Below are 15,915 nucleotides of genomic sequence, written 5' to 3'. Positions count from 1 at the left end.
GTACTTGAAGGTGGAGACATGCATCTACTCTATCTGTGCACTTGAAGGTGGAGACATGCATCTGCTCTATCTGTGTACTTGAAGGTGGAGACATGCATCTACTCTATCTGTGTACTTGAAGGTGGAGACATACATCTACTCTATCTGAGTACTTGAAGGTGGAGACATACATCTACTCTCTCTGTGTACTTGAAGGTGGAGACATGCATCTACTCTATCTGTGTACTTCAGTGTGGAGACATGCATCTGCTCTATCTGTGTACTTGAAGGTGGAGACATGCATCTACTCTATCTGTGTACTTGAGTGTGGAGACATGCATCTACTATGATGTATACTTAACATTGGAGACATGCATCTACTCTATCTGTGTACTTGATGGTGGAGACATGCATCTACTCTATCTGTGTACTTGAGTGTGGAGACATATATCTACTTTATCTCTGTACTTGAGTGTGGAGACTTGCATCTACTCTATCTGTGTACTTGAATGTGGAGACCTGCATCTACTATAATGTGTACTTGAAATTGGAGACATGCATCTACCCTATCTGTGTACTTGAAGGTGGAGACATGCATCTACTATAATGTATACTTGAAATTGGAGACATGCATCTACTCTATCTGTGTACTTGAAGGTGGAGACATACATCTACTCTACCTGTGTACTTGAGTGTGGAGACATGCATCTACTCTATCTGTGTAGTTGAAGGTGGAGACATGCATCTACTCTCTCTGTGTACTTGAAGGTGGAGACATACATCTACTCTATCTGTGTACTTGAAGGTGGAGCCATGCATCTACTCTATCTGTGTATTTGAAGGTTGAGACATGCATCTACTCTATCTGTGTACTTGAAGGTGGAGACATACATCTACTCTATCTGAGTACTTGAAGGTGAAGACATACCACTTCTCTATCTGTGTACTTGAAGGTGGAGACATGCATCTACTCTATCTCTGTACTTGAGTGTGGAGACATACATCTACTTTATCTGTGTCCTTGAAAGTGGAGACATGCATCTACTATAATGTGTACTTGAAATTGCAGACATGCATCTACTCTATCTGTGTACTTGAGTGTGGAGACATGCATCTACTATAATGTGTACTTGAAATTGGAGACATGCATCTACTCTATCTGTGTACTTGAAGGTGGAGACATACATCTACTCTATCTGAGTACTTGAAGGTGGAGACATACATCTACTCTCTCTGTGTACTTGAAGGTGGAAACATGCATCTACTCTATCTGTGTACTTCAGTGTGGAGACATGCATCTGCTCTATCTGTGTACTTGAAGGTGGAGACATGCATCTGCTCTATCTGTGTACTTGAAGGTGGAGACATGCATCTACTCTATCTGTGTACTTGAATGTGGAGACATGCATCTACTATGATGTATACTTAAAATTGGAGACATGCATCTACTCTATCTGTGTACTTGATGGTGGAGACATGCATCTACTCTATCTGTGGACTTGAGTGTGGAGACATATATCTACTTTATCTGTGTACTTGAGTGTGGAGACTTGCATCTACTCTATCTGTGTACTTGAATGTGGAGACATGCATCTACTATAATGTGTACTTGAAATTGGAGACATGCATCTACTCTATCTGTGTACTTGAAGGTGGAGACATGCATCTACTCTATCTGTGTACTTGAAGGTGGAGACATTCATCTACTCTATCTGTGTCCTTGAAGGTGGAGACATGCATCTACTCTATCTGTGTACTTGAGTATGGAGACATACATCTACTCTATCTGTGTACTTGAGTGTGGAGACATACATGTACTTTATCTGTGTACTTGAGTGTGGAGACATGCATCTACTCTATCTGTGGACTTGAAGTTGGAGACATACATCTGCTCTCTCTCTGTACTTGAAGGTGGAGACATGCATCTACTCTATCTGTGTACTTGAAGGTGGAGACTTACATCCACTCTATCTGTGTACTTGTAGGTGGAGACATACATCTGCTCTATCTGTGTACTTGAAGGTGGAGACATGCATCTACTCTATCTGTGTACTTGAAGGTGGAAACATGCATCTGCTCTATCTGTGTACTTGAAGGTGGAGACATGCATCTACTCTATCTGTGTCCTTGAAGGTGGAGACATGCATCTACTCTTTCTGTGGACTTAAAGGTGGAGATTTACATCTGCTCTCTCTCTGTACTTGAAGGTGGAGACATGTATATGTCCATATCAATGTACATGTCACCGTCCATATCAATGCACATGTCACCGTCCATATCAATGTACATGTCACCATCCATATCAATGTCCATATCAATGTCCATGTCACTGTCGATGTCAATGTCCATGTCAATGTCCATATCAATGTACATATCACCGTCCATATCAATGTACATGTCACCGTTCATATCAATGTCTATGTCCATGTTAATGTCCGACTAACCGTCCGATTGCTATTTTGCTATTAGTTTTCCCAACACTTCCACCGTGTTAAATATCCTTGAAAAGGTGTGACCAAATACAGAGGTATAGAATGGCTTCCAAACAATGACATAACTTTCATCTCGACAGTGAGGGACCAAGCACCTAGGATCTGGCAATGCCGCGCTCACCTTGAAAGTCGAAAAGTGTCCAATAATCCAACTCTCAATGGAATGGTCATGTACGAATTCATCACCGATTCCTCCAACCCTGATATCGACACAGTGGACGTCATTTGGTCCAACCAAGTTGGATTTAATTATTTACAGATAGACGGGGCAGCTCAATTTGACACAAAGATACAGTACCCACAGCCTGCCTATGTGAGAAACTCATCATTTGGCGTGACCAGTGCCGTGGCAAGTGTCCTGCACACAAAGATAGCCACAGGTAGGATGTACGTTTAATCCAAAAACATAGCGCCTCCCCAACCTATCACACACACGCAGACACACACACACACACACACACGCACACGCACACGCACACACGCACGCACACGCACACAGATATAGACACACATACACACACACATACACACACACGCACACGCACACAGACACACACACACACACATACACACACACATAGACACACAAGCACGCACTCGCATACGCACACGCACACAGACACAGACAATAACACATAACACACTAACACACAGACAAACTAACACACAAACACACATACAGAGACACACACAGACACACACAACACATACACCTACTCCCCCCCCCCCTCCCCCAACACACACACAGACACAACCCCATCAAAACATCACACCCATCACACAGACACACACTAACACACACAGACATACACACACAGAGTCACAGATTAACACACACACCCATCACATACACACGCATCACGCACACACACTCACTGACACACACGGCCATCACAAAGACACAGACAGAACAAACAGACAAACTCGTTCGGATGGTAATTTCAAGTGCTGATAAATAAATGCAGTTGAATCACACACACACGCACAGACACACACACACACATCACACAGACACAGACACACACACATCACACAGGCACACACCCACATACACACATCACACAGACAGACACACACACCAATCACACACACATCACACACACACACACACATCACAAAGACACAGACAGAAACAGTTCTATCACAAACTCGTTCGCATGGTAATTTCAAGTGCTGATCTAACTTCATAAATGCAGTTGAATTACACACACATACGCACAGGCACACATCCACACATCACTCAGACACAGGCACACACCCACATACACTCATCACACAGACAGACACACACACCCATCACACAGACACAAACACACACCCATCACACACACACAAACTAATCACACACCAATCAGACACACACATCACACACACACACATCACAAAGACACAGGCAGAAACAGTTCAATCACAGACTCGTTCGGATGATAATTTCAAGTGCTGATCTAGTTTCATCAATGCAGCTGAATCACGAGTTCACAAACACACAAACTAACACACACACAGGCACACACATACACAACCACAGAAACACACACCCGTCACAGAGACACACACAGACACGCACACACATAAACACAGACACACACACCTATCACACAGACACACGCACAGAAATACACACTAACACAGACAGACACTAGCACATAAATCCATCACACACACACACACACACACACACACACACACACACACACACACACACACACACACACACACACACACACACACACACACACACACACACACACACACACACACACACACACACACACACACACTCACTCACTCACTCACTCACTCACTCACTCACTCACACACACACACACACACTCACTCACTCACTCACTCACTCTAGAGGCCATGTCTAGGGCATCACAATGCTTAGACTTCCTGTCTGGAGACAGTGACGTGTACGTGCCAAACACTGCTGGGTCGCTTCATTGTCTCTGGGATGCCAGGTTGAATAATGCTTACCGGATATCTGAGCTAGGTTACTGTAAAGTGTTTCACGGAAGTGCTTAAAGTATTATGGCGACAATTATGGTTTGTGCACATAGAGAAAACTGAATGCAGAACAAAAATCTCCTCTGATCCCTGATCTCAATCTTTTAACCCTCTGCAAATATTAAGATCCTATCTCATCAATTCACCTATCACCAAAGAGGTCGCGTTTATTTTCTCATTGAGATGGCACGGGTGGCCCAGTCGTATAAGGCGCCGCGATTCGCTGTGCAGAGTTGCGCCACCTATGATTGTGGGTTCGAATCCCGGTTCGCCCCGATTATGTTACTAGGTTTGTCAGCACAATACCCGTGCTCGTGGATTTCAACGAAGTGGTAAACTTCTTGGACCTGCATCACTTCGGGCTTCCCTCCCACATTAAGCTGACACGCCCCGATATAACTGAAATACTGTTAAACGCGGCGTTAAACCCAACTCACTCACTCACTATTTTCTCATCGTGTCATGCTCGAGTTACAGGTATCGAATTTACGTTTGAAACCTCTGAATAAACAGTAGGTTTATCTCCTCATTAGATGTGTTGCTGCAACAATAACACAACGAGGAGATGTGATCTTAATGTGGAGCGAAGTTTACCTGTGTACACAGTCTGACTGCTCTCAAATCCCTTGAAGCGGTGATCACGCTATCAACCACTTGTTTGCCTCGTCCCTATTATGAACATGCTGGCGTGTGACATCGCTTGAATACTGCCACCTGATACATGGAACATTCAATCATGCACTCAGGTACTGACTGTTCACAGACACTGGTGACAGATACACGTCCAAGACGGAGAACTACACTTGTGAGCAGAGGGATGGAGGGGGCGGTGCCACAGTCGAATATTGGAACTGCACGTCGAAAGAGCCGAGGTTTGACCGGTCCATCAATAATGCAGATGAGTAAGTCCCTCTCAGACCCACTAATCTCAGCTGTTGTCAGGAGCTAATAAATACTGTACAGTGGTATCAGGTTTACCCGTGAAGATCCTGGGTGATAATACAGGGAATGACTTGGGTGATAATATAGAGAACGACTGGGGTGATAATAAAGAGAACGACATGGGTGATAATATAGGGAACTACGCTTAAAACTGGGGTGATAATACAGAGAACGACAGGGGTGATAATACAGAGAATGACTTGGGTGATAATATAGAGAACTGCGTGGGTGATAATATAGAGAACGACTGGGGTGATAATACAGAGAACTACGTGTTATACTGGGGTGATAATACAGAGAATGACTTGGGTGATACTATAGAGATTGATGTGGGTGGTAATATAGAGAACAACAGGGGTGATAATACAGAGAATTACTTGGGTGATACTATAGAGATTGATGTGGGTGATAATATAGAGAACAACAGGGAGTTATCATGTTGACGACTTTGGTGATAATACAGATAATTACTTGGGTGATACTATAGATATTGATGTGGGTGGTAATATAGAGAACAACAGGGGTGATAATACAGATAATTACTTGGGTGATACTATAGAGATTGATGCGGGTGATAATATAGAGAACAACAGGGAGTTATCATGTTGACGACTTTGGTGATAATACAGAGAATTACTTGGGTGATACTATAGAGATTGATGTGGGTGATAATATAGAGAACAACAGGGAGTTATCATGTTGACGACTTTGGTGATAATATAGAGATTGATGTGGGTGATAATATAGAGAATGACTTGGGTGATAATATAGAGAATGACTTAGGTGATAATACAAAGAATGACTTGGGTGATAATATAGAGAATGATGTGGATGATAATATAGAGAAGGTGATAATATAGAGAATGACTTGGGTGATAATACAGAGAATGACTTGGGTGATAATACAGAGAATGACTTGGGTGATAATATAGAGAATGATGTGGATGATAATATAGAGAATGACTGAGGTGATACTATAGAGAACGACTTGGGTGATAATACAGAGAATGACTTGGGTGATGATATAGAGAACCACGGGGGCGATAATATAGAGAACGACAGGGGTGATAATACAGAGAATTACTTGGGTGATACTATAGAGATTGATGTGGGTGATAATATAGAGAACAACAGGGAGTTATCATGTTGACGACTTTGGTGATAATACAGAGAACAACAGGGTTGATAATATAGAGTACGACTTGGTTGATGATATAGATAACGACTGGTGTGATAATATAGATGTCTAGTGGGGTGATAATATAGAGAACGATTAGGGTGATAATGTAGAGAACAACAGGAGTGATAATATAAAGAACGACAGGGTAGATAATATAGGGTCTAGTGGGGTGATAATATAGATGTCTAGTGCGGTGATAATATAGATGTTTAGTGGGGTGATAATATAGATGTCTAGTGGGTTGATAATACAGATGCCTTGTTGGGTGATAATACAGATGTTTAGTGGGGTGGTAATATAGATGTCTAGTGGGTTGATAATACAGACGCCTTGTTGGGTGAGAATACAGATGTTTAGTGGGTGATAATATAGATGTCTAGTGGGTTGATAATATAGATGTCTGGTGGGGTGATAATACAGATGCCTAGTTGGGTGATAATATAGATGCCTAGTGGGGTGACAATATTGATGTCTAGTGGGGTGATAATACAGATGCCTAGTTGGGTGATAATACAGATGTCTAGTGGGGTGATAATACAGATGTCTAGTGGGGTGATAATATAGATGTCTAGTGATGATAACTAGTTTGTTCCTAACATAGGGAAGTCGTGGGTTGAGAATATAGAGACTTAGTTGAGGGTGATAATATAGAAGTTTAGTACGATGATGAAAAAGATTAATAATATAGGGACCTAGCTGCATTGTAAAAGGATTACTTAAGATAAACAGCTAATAAGTAAATACTGTATCTGGTGAGGTGTTAACGAAGTGTGAATTAAAGGATACGTTTCACTTGGCGTAGGATTGAAGTGACCTTGACCTTCACCAGTGGAGGACGCAGGGAGCTGGTCAACCCGGAAACTGGACGTTTCTTCGGGAACGAGGACTACACTCAGTTGACTTCATCTAAGACGCTCATGTTCAAGTTCGACCTGAATAAACCTGAACACTGCTACAGTCAGCCGTCCTGCCGTACATCACCACTACACATAGACAGGGATATTACTCGAGTGAGTCCCCCAGTACACGCCCATCCATCCAACACTAAGACTTTAACCCTCTCACCTCCAACCAATCCAACGCTCATGTTTCAGTCCTAACCATATTAGCTATCACCATATCAGGTCCTATCAGTTATCACTGTATCAGGTCCTATCAGCTGTCACCGTATCAGGTCCTATCAGCTATCACCGTATCAGGTCATATCAGCTATCACCGTATCAGTTCCTATCAGCTATCACCGTATCAGGTCCTATCAACTATCACCGTATCAGGTCATATTAGCTATCACCGTATCAGGTCCTATCAACTATCATCGCATCAGGTCCTGTCAGCTATCACCGTATCAGGTCATATCAGCTGTCATCGTATCAGGTCCTATCAGCTATCATCGCATCAGGTCTTATCAGCTATCACTGTATCAGGTCATACCAGCTGTCATCGTATGAGGTCCTATCAGCTATCATCGCATCAGGTCCCATCAGCTGTCATCGTATCAGGTCCTATCAGCTATCACCGTATCAGGTCATATCAGCTGTAATCGTATCAGGTCCTATCAGCTGTCACCGTATCAGGTCCTATCAACTATCACCGTATCAGGTCATATTAGCTATCACCGTATCAGGTCCTATCAGCTATCATCGTATCAGGCCCTTTCAGCTATCACTGTATCAGGTCCTATCAGCTATCACCGTATCAGGTCCTATCAGCTATCATCGTATCAGGTCATACCAGCTGTCATCGTATCAGGCCCTTTCAGCTGTCATCGCATCAGGTCATATCAGCCGTCATCGTATCAGTTCTTTCCATGGGGATTCCTGATAGCAAATGTCCTCAGCAACCAATACTGGTTAAAATAGGCGACGTTACTTGACTGATATAGCGTGCCATCGTACCCTGCCCGCGTTGCTCATAATATCAGTCACTGGATTTTCTGAGAGTGAAGCCCATCCCCCGCCCATGATATTGCTGTAATATTGCTGAAAGCGGCGTAAAACCGGACTTACTCACTTGTCACATATCTGTTGTAGACTCCAGTCGCAATTACTTGGGATGGCTGGACGGACATGCTGTCTGGTATGCACCGCTATGCATGGGAGGTGTTCCGACTTGACATCATCACCGCGGACGGCAAGCTGGGGGAGAAGACGCCCCCCGAAACCCCTCATCAATAGGGAGTGGCTGGCAGCTAACGGCACCCCCCGGGTGGAGTATCCCCCGCCTACACCCGGCATGTACTCCGTCATCTTGGAGGCCTCGGACCGAGCCAACAACTCGCGGTACGCCCGGCGACTGTTTCTGTACGACAACGTCTCCAACGTCACCACCAGAGACAACGACCCGCTGTTCATATCTAGCGCTGCAGCAGACACTGGTCACACGTGGCAGGCGAACGTCGACGCCGACGTTGTCGTGGAATGGGGAGGACACTTCGCTAACGACGTTCACGACAAGGGCAAATTTTTGAACGAAGTGCTGGAGTACCCCACTCAATTTGCAGACATCGAAAAAGAAGTCGGCTCTTCCAGTCGGTTCACTCTCAAAGGTGTATCGTTCGATGACGATGAAGGGGAGAGAACTCGTGCTGAAATCCCCAATGTCCGCGGTATTGTGAAGTTTGAAGTGTCCTATGGTCGGGACCATGCCGGGGGGTCCACATTATCCTCCCCAAAAACATGGAGCCAGGTACAACCACTTGGGGAAAGATTTGTGATTAGAAGTGAAAAACGAATCAACGGTGACAGTATCCGGGTTTGGGTGCGGGCGACGGACATTATGAGTAATACAAAGATAGATAGCACACTGGTCAGCTTTGATAACTCCAATCCAGTTGTCAGGCTGCGAGAATTGGACAAAAATGTGCAGAATGGGACGTACCATTACTCCTCTCTGTAAGTTTATCATCCTCCCTGTGAGTGTAACTCCTCTCTGTAAGTATATCATCCTCCCTGTGAGTGTAACTCCTCTCTGTAAGTATAACATCCTCCCTGTGAGTGTAACTCCTCTCTGTAAGTATATCATCCTCCCTGTGAGTGTAACTCCTCTCTCAAAGTTTATCATCCTCCCTGTGAGTGTAACTCCTCTCTGTAAGTATATCATCCTCCCTGTGAGTGTAACTCCTCTCTGTAAGTATATCATCCTCCCTGTGAGTGTAACTCCTCTCTGTAAGTTTATCATCCTCTCTGTGAGTGTAACTCCTCTCTGTAAGTATATCATCCTCCCTGTGAGTGTAACTCCTCTCTGTAAGTTTATCATCCTCTCTGTGAGTGTAACTCCTCTCTGTAAGTATATCATCCTCCCTGTGAGTGTAACTCCTCTCTGTAAGTATATCATCTTCCCTGTGAGTGTAACTCCTTTCTGTAAGTATATCATCCTCCCTGTGAGTGTAACTCCTCTCTGTAAGTATATCATCCTCTCTGTGAGTGTAACTCCTCTCTGTAAGTATATCATCCTCCCTGTGAGTGTAACTCCTCTCTGTAAGTATATCATCCTCTCTGTGAGTGTAACTCCTCTCTGTAAGTATATCATCCTCTCTGTGAGTGTAACTCCTCTCTGTAAGTATATCATCCTCTCTGTGAGTGTAACTCCTTTCTGTAAGTATATCATCCTCCCTGTGAGTGTAACTCCTCTCTGTAAGTTTATCATCCTCCCTGTGAGTGTAACTCCTCTCTAAATGTTTATCGTCCTCTCTGTGAGTGTAACTCCTTTCTGTAAGTTTATCATCCTCCCTGTGAGTGTAACTCCTCTCTGTAAGTTTATCATCCTCCCTGTGAGTGTAACTCCTCTCTGTAAGTTTATCATCCTCCCTGTGAGTGTAACTCCTCTCTCAAAGTTTATCATCATCTCTAAAGAGTATATCGACCGCCTCCGTGGTCTAGTGGTAGAGCGTCCGCCGGGGGAGCGGAAGGTAGGGGGTTCGATCCCTGGCAGTGTCACACCAAAAAACGTGACACGTGTTGCTTGTTACCCTGCTTGACGCCCATGTTAAACTGCGGCAGGGTATCTCAGAGGGCTAGCACTATAAAATCAGCATCAGTTCGGACTAGTACAAGCACACGCACGTCGCTATATAAGTGCAATAATCTTGGACGCGACGTTGAACCCCATTTCACCTCGCCTGTAAGAATATCACCCTCTTTGTAAGTTTGGCCATGTTTGTACGTCACCTATAACGTACTGGATTCCCCACTGTGGCCACGACAACTTATAGGATTCTGGGTATCTGTCGGTGAGAAAGAGCTGTAGTTGAACAAGTAACTTAACGTTTGTTCAAGGATGGCCATGTTAATGTATTACAGCGTGCCCCTGACGGCGATAGATGAAGACAGCGGACTGTTGGAGGTCACCTGGCGTCTTCTCCGGAACAGCACGGGGAAGGTGACGCGCACAGGGACGCTGGATCGGACACAGTACACACTGAATGTAGGTGAACACAAAATGAAAGTACAAACAGGCCATAAGTTAACCAGACCTTGAGTAAAATATAGACAGTAATGTGGAACTGACCGTATGTACAAACAGACCATAAGTTAACCAGACCTTGAGTGAAAATAGACAGTAATTTCGAACTGACCGTCTGTCCAAACAGATTATATGTACAATCAGACCGAAAGATCAAAGAGACCGTAGGTAGAATCAGACCGAAAGATCAAGCAGACCGTATGTACAAACAGACCGAAAGATCAAACAGACCGTATGTACAAACAGACCAAACGATCAGCAGACCGCATGTAGAAACAGACCGAATGATCAAAGCGACCGTCTGTACAAAGAGACCGAAAGATCAAAGCGACGGTCTGTACAAACAGACCGAAAGATCAAACAGACAGTATGTACAAACAGAACGGTAGATCAAACAGACCGTATGTACAAACAGACCAAACGTTCAGCAGACCGCATGTAGAAACAGACCGAAAGATCAAACAGACCGTATGTACAAAAAGACCAAACGATCAGCAGACCGCATGTACAAACAGACCGAAAGATCAAACAGACCGTATGTACAAACAGGCAGAAAGATCAAACAGACCGTATGTACAAAAAGACCGAAAGATCAAAGCGACCGTCTGTACAAAGTGACCGAAAGATCAAACGACCGTATGTACAAACGGACCGAAAGATATCAGACCGCATGTACAAACAGACTGAAAGATCAAACAGACAGTATGTACAAGCAGACCGTAAGATCAATCAGACCCTATGTACAAACAGACCATATGTACAAACAGACGCAAAAATCAAACAGACCGTATGTACAAACATACCTAAAGCTAAAACAGACCGTATGTACAAACAGACCATAAGATCAAACAGACCATATGTACAAACAGACCGTATGTTTGTTTGTTGTTTAACGCCACACTCAGCAATATCCCAGCTATATGAAGGCGGTCTGGACCAGACAATCCAGTGATTGGTATAATGAGCATCGATACACGCAAATGGGATACGATGACATGCATCAAACAAGTGAACGAGCCTGACCACCCGATCCCGTTGGTCGCCTCTTACGACAAGCACAGTACGAGCAGACCGTAAGATCTAACAGATCTTAATTACAAATTAACCGCACGAACAAACTTAATGTAACTGGGAACTACCCATGAGATGCCGAACACGGCACAAACTATACTTTGCCTTATTTTTATTCCCAATACATTTATTTGCCTTGATTCCTCTGTTGTGCCAACAGTTAAGTAGTCCAATAGAACCTGTCAAAACATTAAGTCACAAATTATTTTCATTTGCAGAAACTCTCAAATTATGCCACAACAAACGGACAAATATGTATCCAGATACCGATAAACTCTCACAATGAAATACTTGTCACCATGGCAACGTCATCCTATATGAATCTTTATTCCTGTCGGTGAGAAAGGGATGTGTTGAAGTGTACATGTAGCGTTCAGTTACTTAAGGGTTGTTTAAGGAGAGCCATGTTAGTGTGTTACAGTGTCCCCTTAATCTCCATCCCCAGAAAGCCGAGTACGACGCAGATCCCGCGTTAGGCCGCTGCACGCCATCCAACGACTGCTTCCGCAGCACCGTCAGTATCCCCATCAACCATTGCTGGCTGAGGGTGGAGAAGGAGAGTCTCGCTACAGAGGTCATGACCCTGACGGTCAAGGTCACCAACCCCGCCATGCTCAGCACGACAAGCTCTCTCCAGGTCACTATATGCACTTCTGCCGTGTTGCAAAATTAATATGGAAGTGAGAAAATGCACACATATATGTATATTTATATTATTTTGCGATAACATCCTAAGGTTGTAATCTAGGCTGATGAGTTACGCCTGGGGTAGGCTGTCGCAGTCTTGTCAAGGGAGGCTGTCACAGTCTTGTCAAGGGAGGCTGTCACAGTCTTGTCAAGGGAGGCTGTCACAGTCTTGTCAGGGGAAGCTGTCAGTCTCCTCGTGGACAGCTCCAAGTTCTAAACGGAACATTGGTTCAAAGGTTTAAATAAATTGTTCCTATTTTCAGATAAAGAACATCAACAGTTTCAGTGGAATAGGTGAATGTAAGTATTCTGACGTCTATGTGTCGTCTTTTATTCTAAACTAATGTTGTCTGTGAAAGACATTAGAAGTGATACTACCTTTGTATGTACCCCGCCCCCGCCCCCGCCCCCGCCCCCGCTACCAGTTCGACAGGATCTGACTATATGTTGAAGATCCCCTACCCAGCTTTAGAAGTTGGTCAAGTTATGTGTGTATCTCATCAATGAATGCGACATTTCGTCGTAGACATAATTCTACTGATATGCATGTTCTAACTTTCGTTGTGCCAACACATTCACCAGTTCTATTCATTTCTCTTCTCACCACCCCTGTCACTAGACGCTCCCCCACGTGACGTGCGAGTTATCCGGGGCGGATACAACACGGTCCGCATCTCCTGGACCAACTCCCCCAGCTGCTACAACGTCAGCGAACTGTGGATCAACTACACGGGGGCGGCCGTCAAGGAGAAGATCCATCGTCTCAACACCTTCTACGACCTGACCGGTCTCCAGCCCGAGACTAACTACACGGCCCATCTTATAAATGGATACGGTGGGGAGATGAGTGACGCGGTGGCGTTCCAATTTAGGACAGGTTTGTAGATAAATGGTACTTACACATAAACCTCTTACCACTCTTATATGACGACAGTCTGTACATAATCGCGTCTGGATCAGACAACCCAGTGATTGACATCATGAGCATCGATCCACGCAATTGGGATACGATGACATGCATCAACCAAGTCAGTGAGCCTGACCATCCGATCCCGTTGGTCGCCTCTTAGATACGATGCCAGCTGATATGACCTGATACGATGATAGCTGATAAGGCCTGATACGATGACAGCTGATATGACCTGATACGATGATAGCTGATATGACCTGATACGATGACAGCTGATATGACCTGATACGTTAGTCGGCCATTACGAAGTCCTATTCTACCCTAGATCTTCACCGGTAAACCTGGTATCACTGTACAGTGTTTAGTAGCTCATCACAACAGCTGTAATAAGTGGGTTGCTGAAGTCCTATTCTACCCTAGATCTTCACTGGTAAACCTGGTATCACTGTACAGTGTTTAGTAGCTCATCACAACAGCTGGGATTAGTGTGTTGCTAAAGTCCTATTCTACTCTAGATCTTCACTGGTAAACCTGGTATCACTGTACAGTGTTTAGTAGTTCATCGCAACAGCTGGGATTAGTGGGTTACTGAAGACCTATTCCACTCCGGATCTTCACAGGTCTGTTGCCGGTAGAATAAGGTAGAAATGGTACCATGTAACACACCATGTGGATGTTATAGATTAATTAGACTAAGTGTTGATGATCCGCAGAAACAGATTCCATGTGGCGTATAGTGCACAATAGCTGTGAAACTTGTATGACAGGCCACTGAAACTCAGTGATGACACCAGGTGTTCACGCCTGGTAATCACGTGACATAACACCCAGCAGGACTGAGTGACCAGTGTTCCCGGGGCGGACACCGCTCTGTCACTAACACACAGACAGGGGTTCGGATCTTGGAGTACAGTTAAAACTTCTACGGTTAAACAATGATATTATACAACCGCTTCTGGCAGCAGCTAGCATAATGCTTCAACGCAAAAAATAATCATTTTACAGATGTTTCTTTAGCAATTTCACTTGCTAAATCGCTTGTACAGTAAATTACGTTTATAACGAACACGCTCATAACGAAGTAAAGGATATGACGAACTGTTTTTTGGATGCCGTCCAATTGCTGTATATACGCTGTATATATGCTTATAACGAACTACGGTTTTAACAAACTAAACCAAAATTAGTGTTCCCTTTGTGTTCGTTATAAGCGTAGTTTACTGTATTCCAATACTTATGTTTTAATGTTGAGTTTGTAAGGAACATGGAATGTATGCAGTGCGTCCTAAGTGTTTAACAATGGCCAAAGTAGCACAGCATGTTTTTTGACTGTATCGCTTTATCAGTATCCATAGCAATACTTGTAATATCCATTTGACTCTTGAATAAAACTTTTTTTTCTTCTTCTTCTCCTTCATCTTCATTCTCTCATCATCATCAACATCTTCTTCTTCGTCGTAAGACCCGGCGACGTAAGGAAGTGTTGACTGTCTTTTATACACAGATAGCGCTGGTTCTTGCACGGAGGGGGCTTAGGTTTATACACAGATAGTGCTGGTTCTTGCACGGAGGGGGCTTAGGTTTATACACAGATAGCGCTGGTTCTTGCACGGAGGGGGCTTAGGTTTATACACAGATAACGCTGGTTCTTGCACGGAGGGGGCTTAGGTTTATACACAGATAGCGCTGGTTCTTGCACGGAGGGGGCTTAGGTTTATACACAGATAGTGCTGGTTCTTGCACGGAGGGGGCTTAGGTTTATACACAGATAGCGCTGGTTCTTGCACGGAGGGGGCTTAGGTTTATACACAGATAGTGCTGGTTCTTGCACGGAGGGGGCTTAGGTTTATACACAGATAGCGCTGGTTCTTGCACGGAGGGGGCTTAGGTTTATACACAGATAGCGCTGGTTCTTGCACGGAGGGGGCTTAGGTTTATACACAGATAGCGCTGGTTCTTGCACGGAGGGGGCTTAGGTTTATACACAGATAGTGCTGGTTCTTGCATGGAGGGGGCTTAGGTTTATACACAGATAGTGCTGGTTCTTGCACGGAGGGGGCTTAGGTTTATACACAGATAGTGCTGGTTCTTGCACGGAGGGGGCTTAGGTTTATACACAGATAGTGCTGGTTCTTGCATGGAGGGGGCTTAGGTTTATACACAGATAGTGCTGGTTCTTGCACGGA

The 15,915-nt window shown here is 44.2% G+C and overlaps 1 pseudogene; it reads left to right on the top strand.

Annotated features, from left to right (window-relative positions):
* Positions 1-15,915, top strand: part of LOC139465091 (uncharacterized) — a 43,915-nt pseudogene that overhangs the window by 13,283 nt on the left and 14,717 nt on the right.

The sequence above is a fragment of the Haliotis cracherodii genome, unplaced genomic scaffold, assembly GCF_022045235.1.
Source record: "Haliotis cracherodii isolate W230 unplaced genomic scaffold, xgHalCrac1.p SCAF_17, whole genome shotgun sequence".
Classification (NCBI taxonomy): domain Eukaryota; kingdom Metazoa; phylum Mollusca; class Gastropoda; order Lepetellida; family Haliotidae; genus Haliotis; species Haliotis cracherodii.
This window is presented reverse-complemented; position numbering and strand designations above follow the sequence as displayed.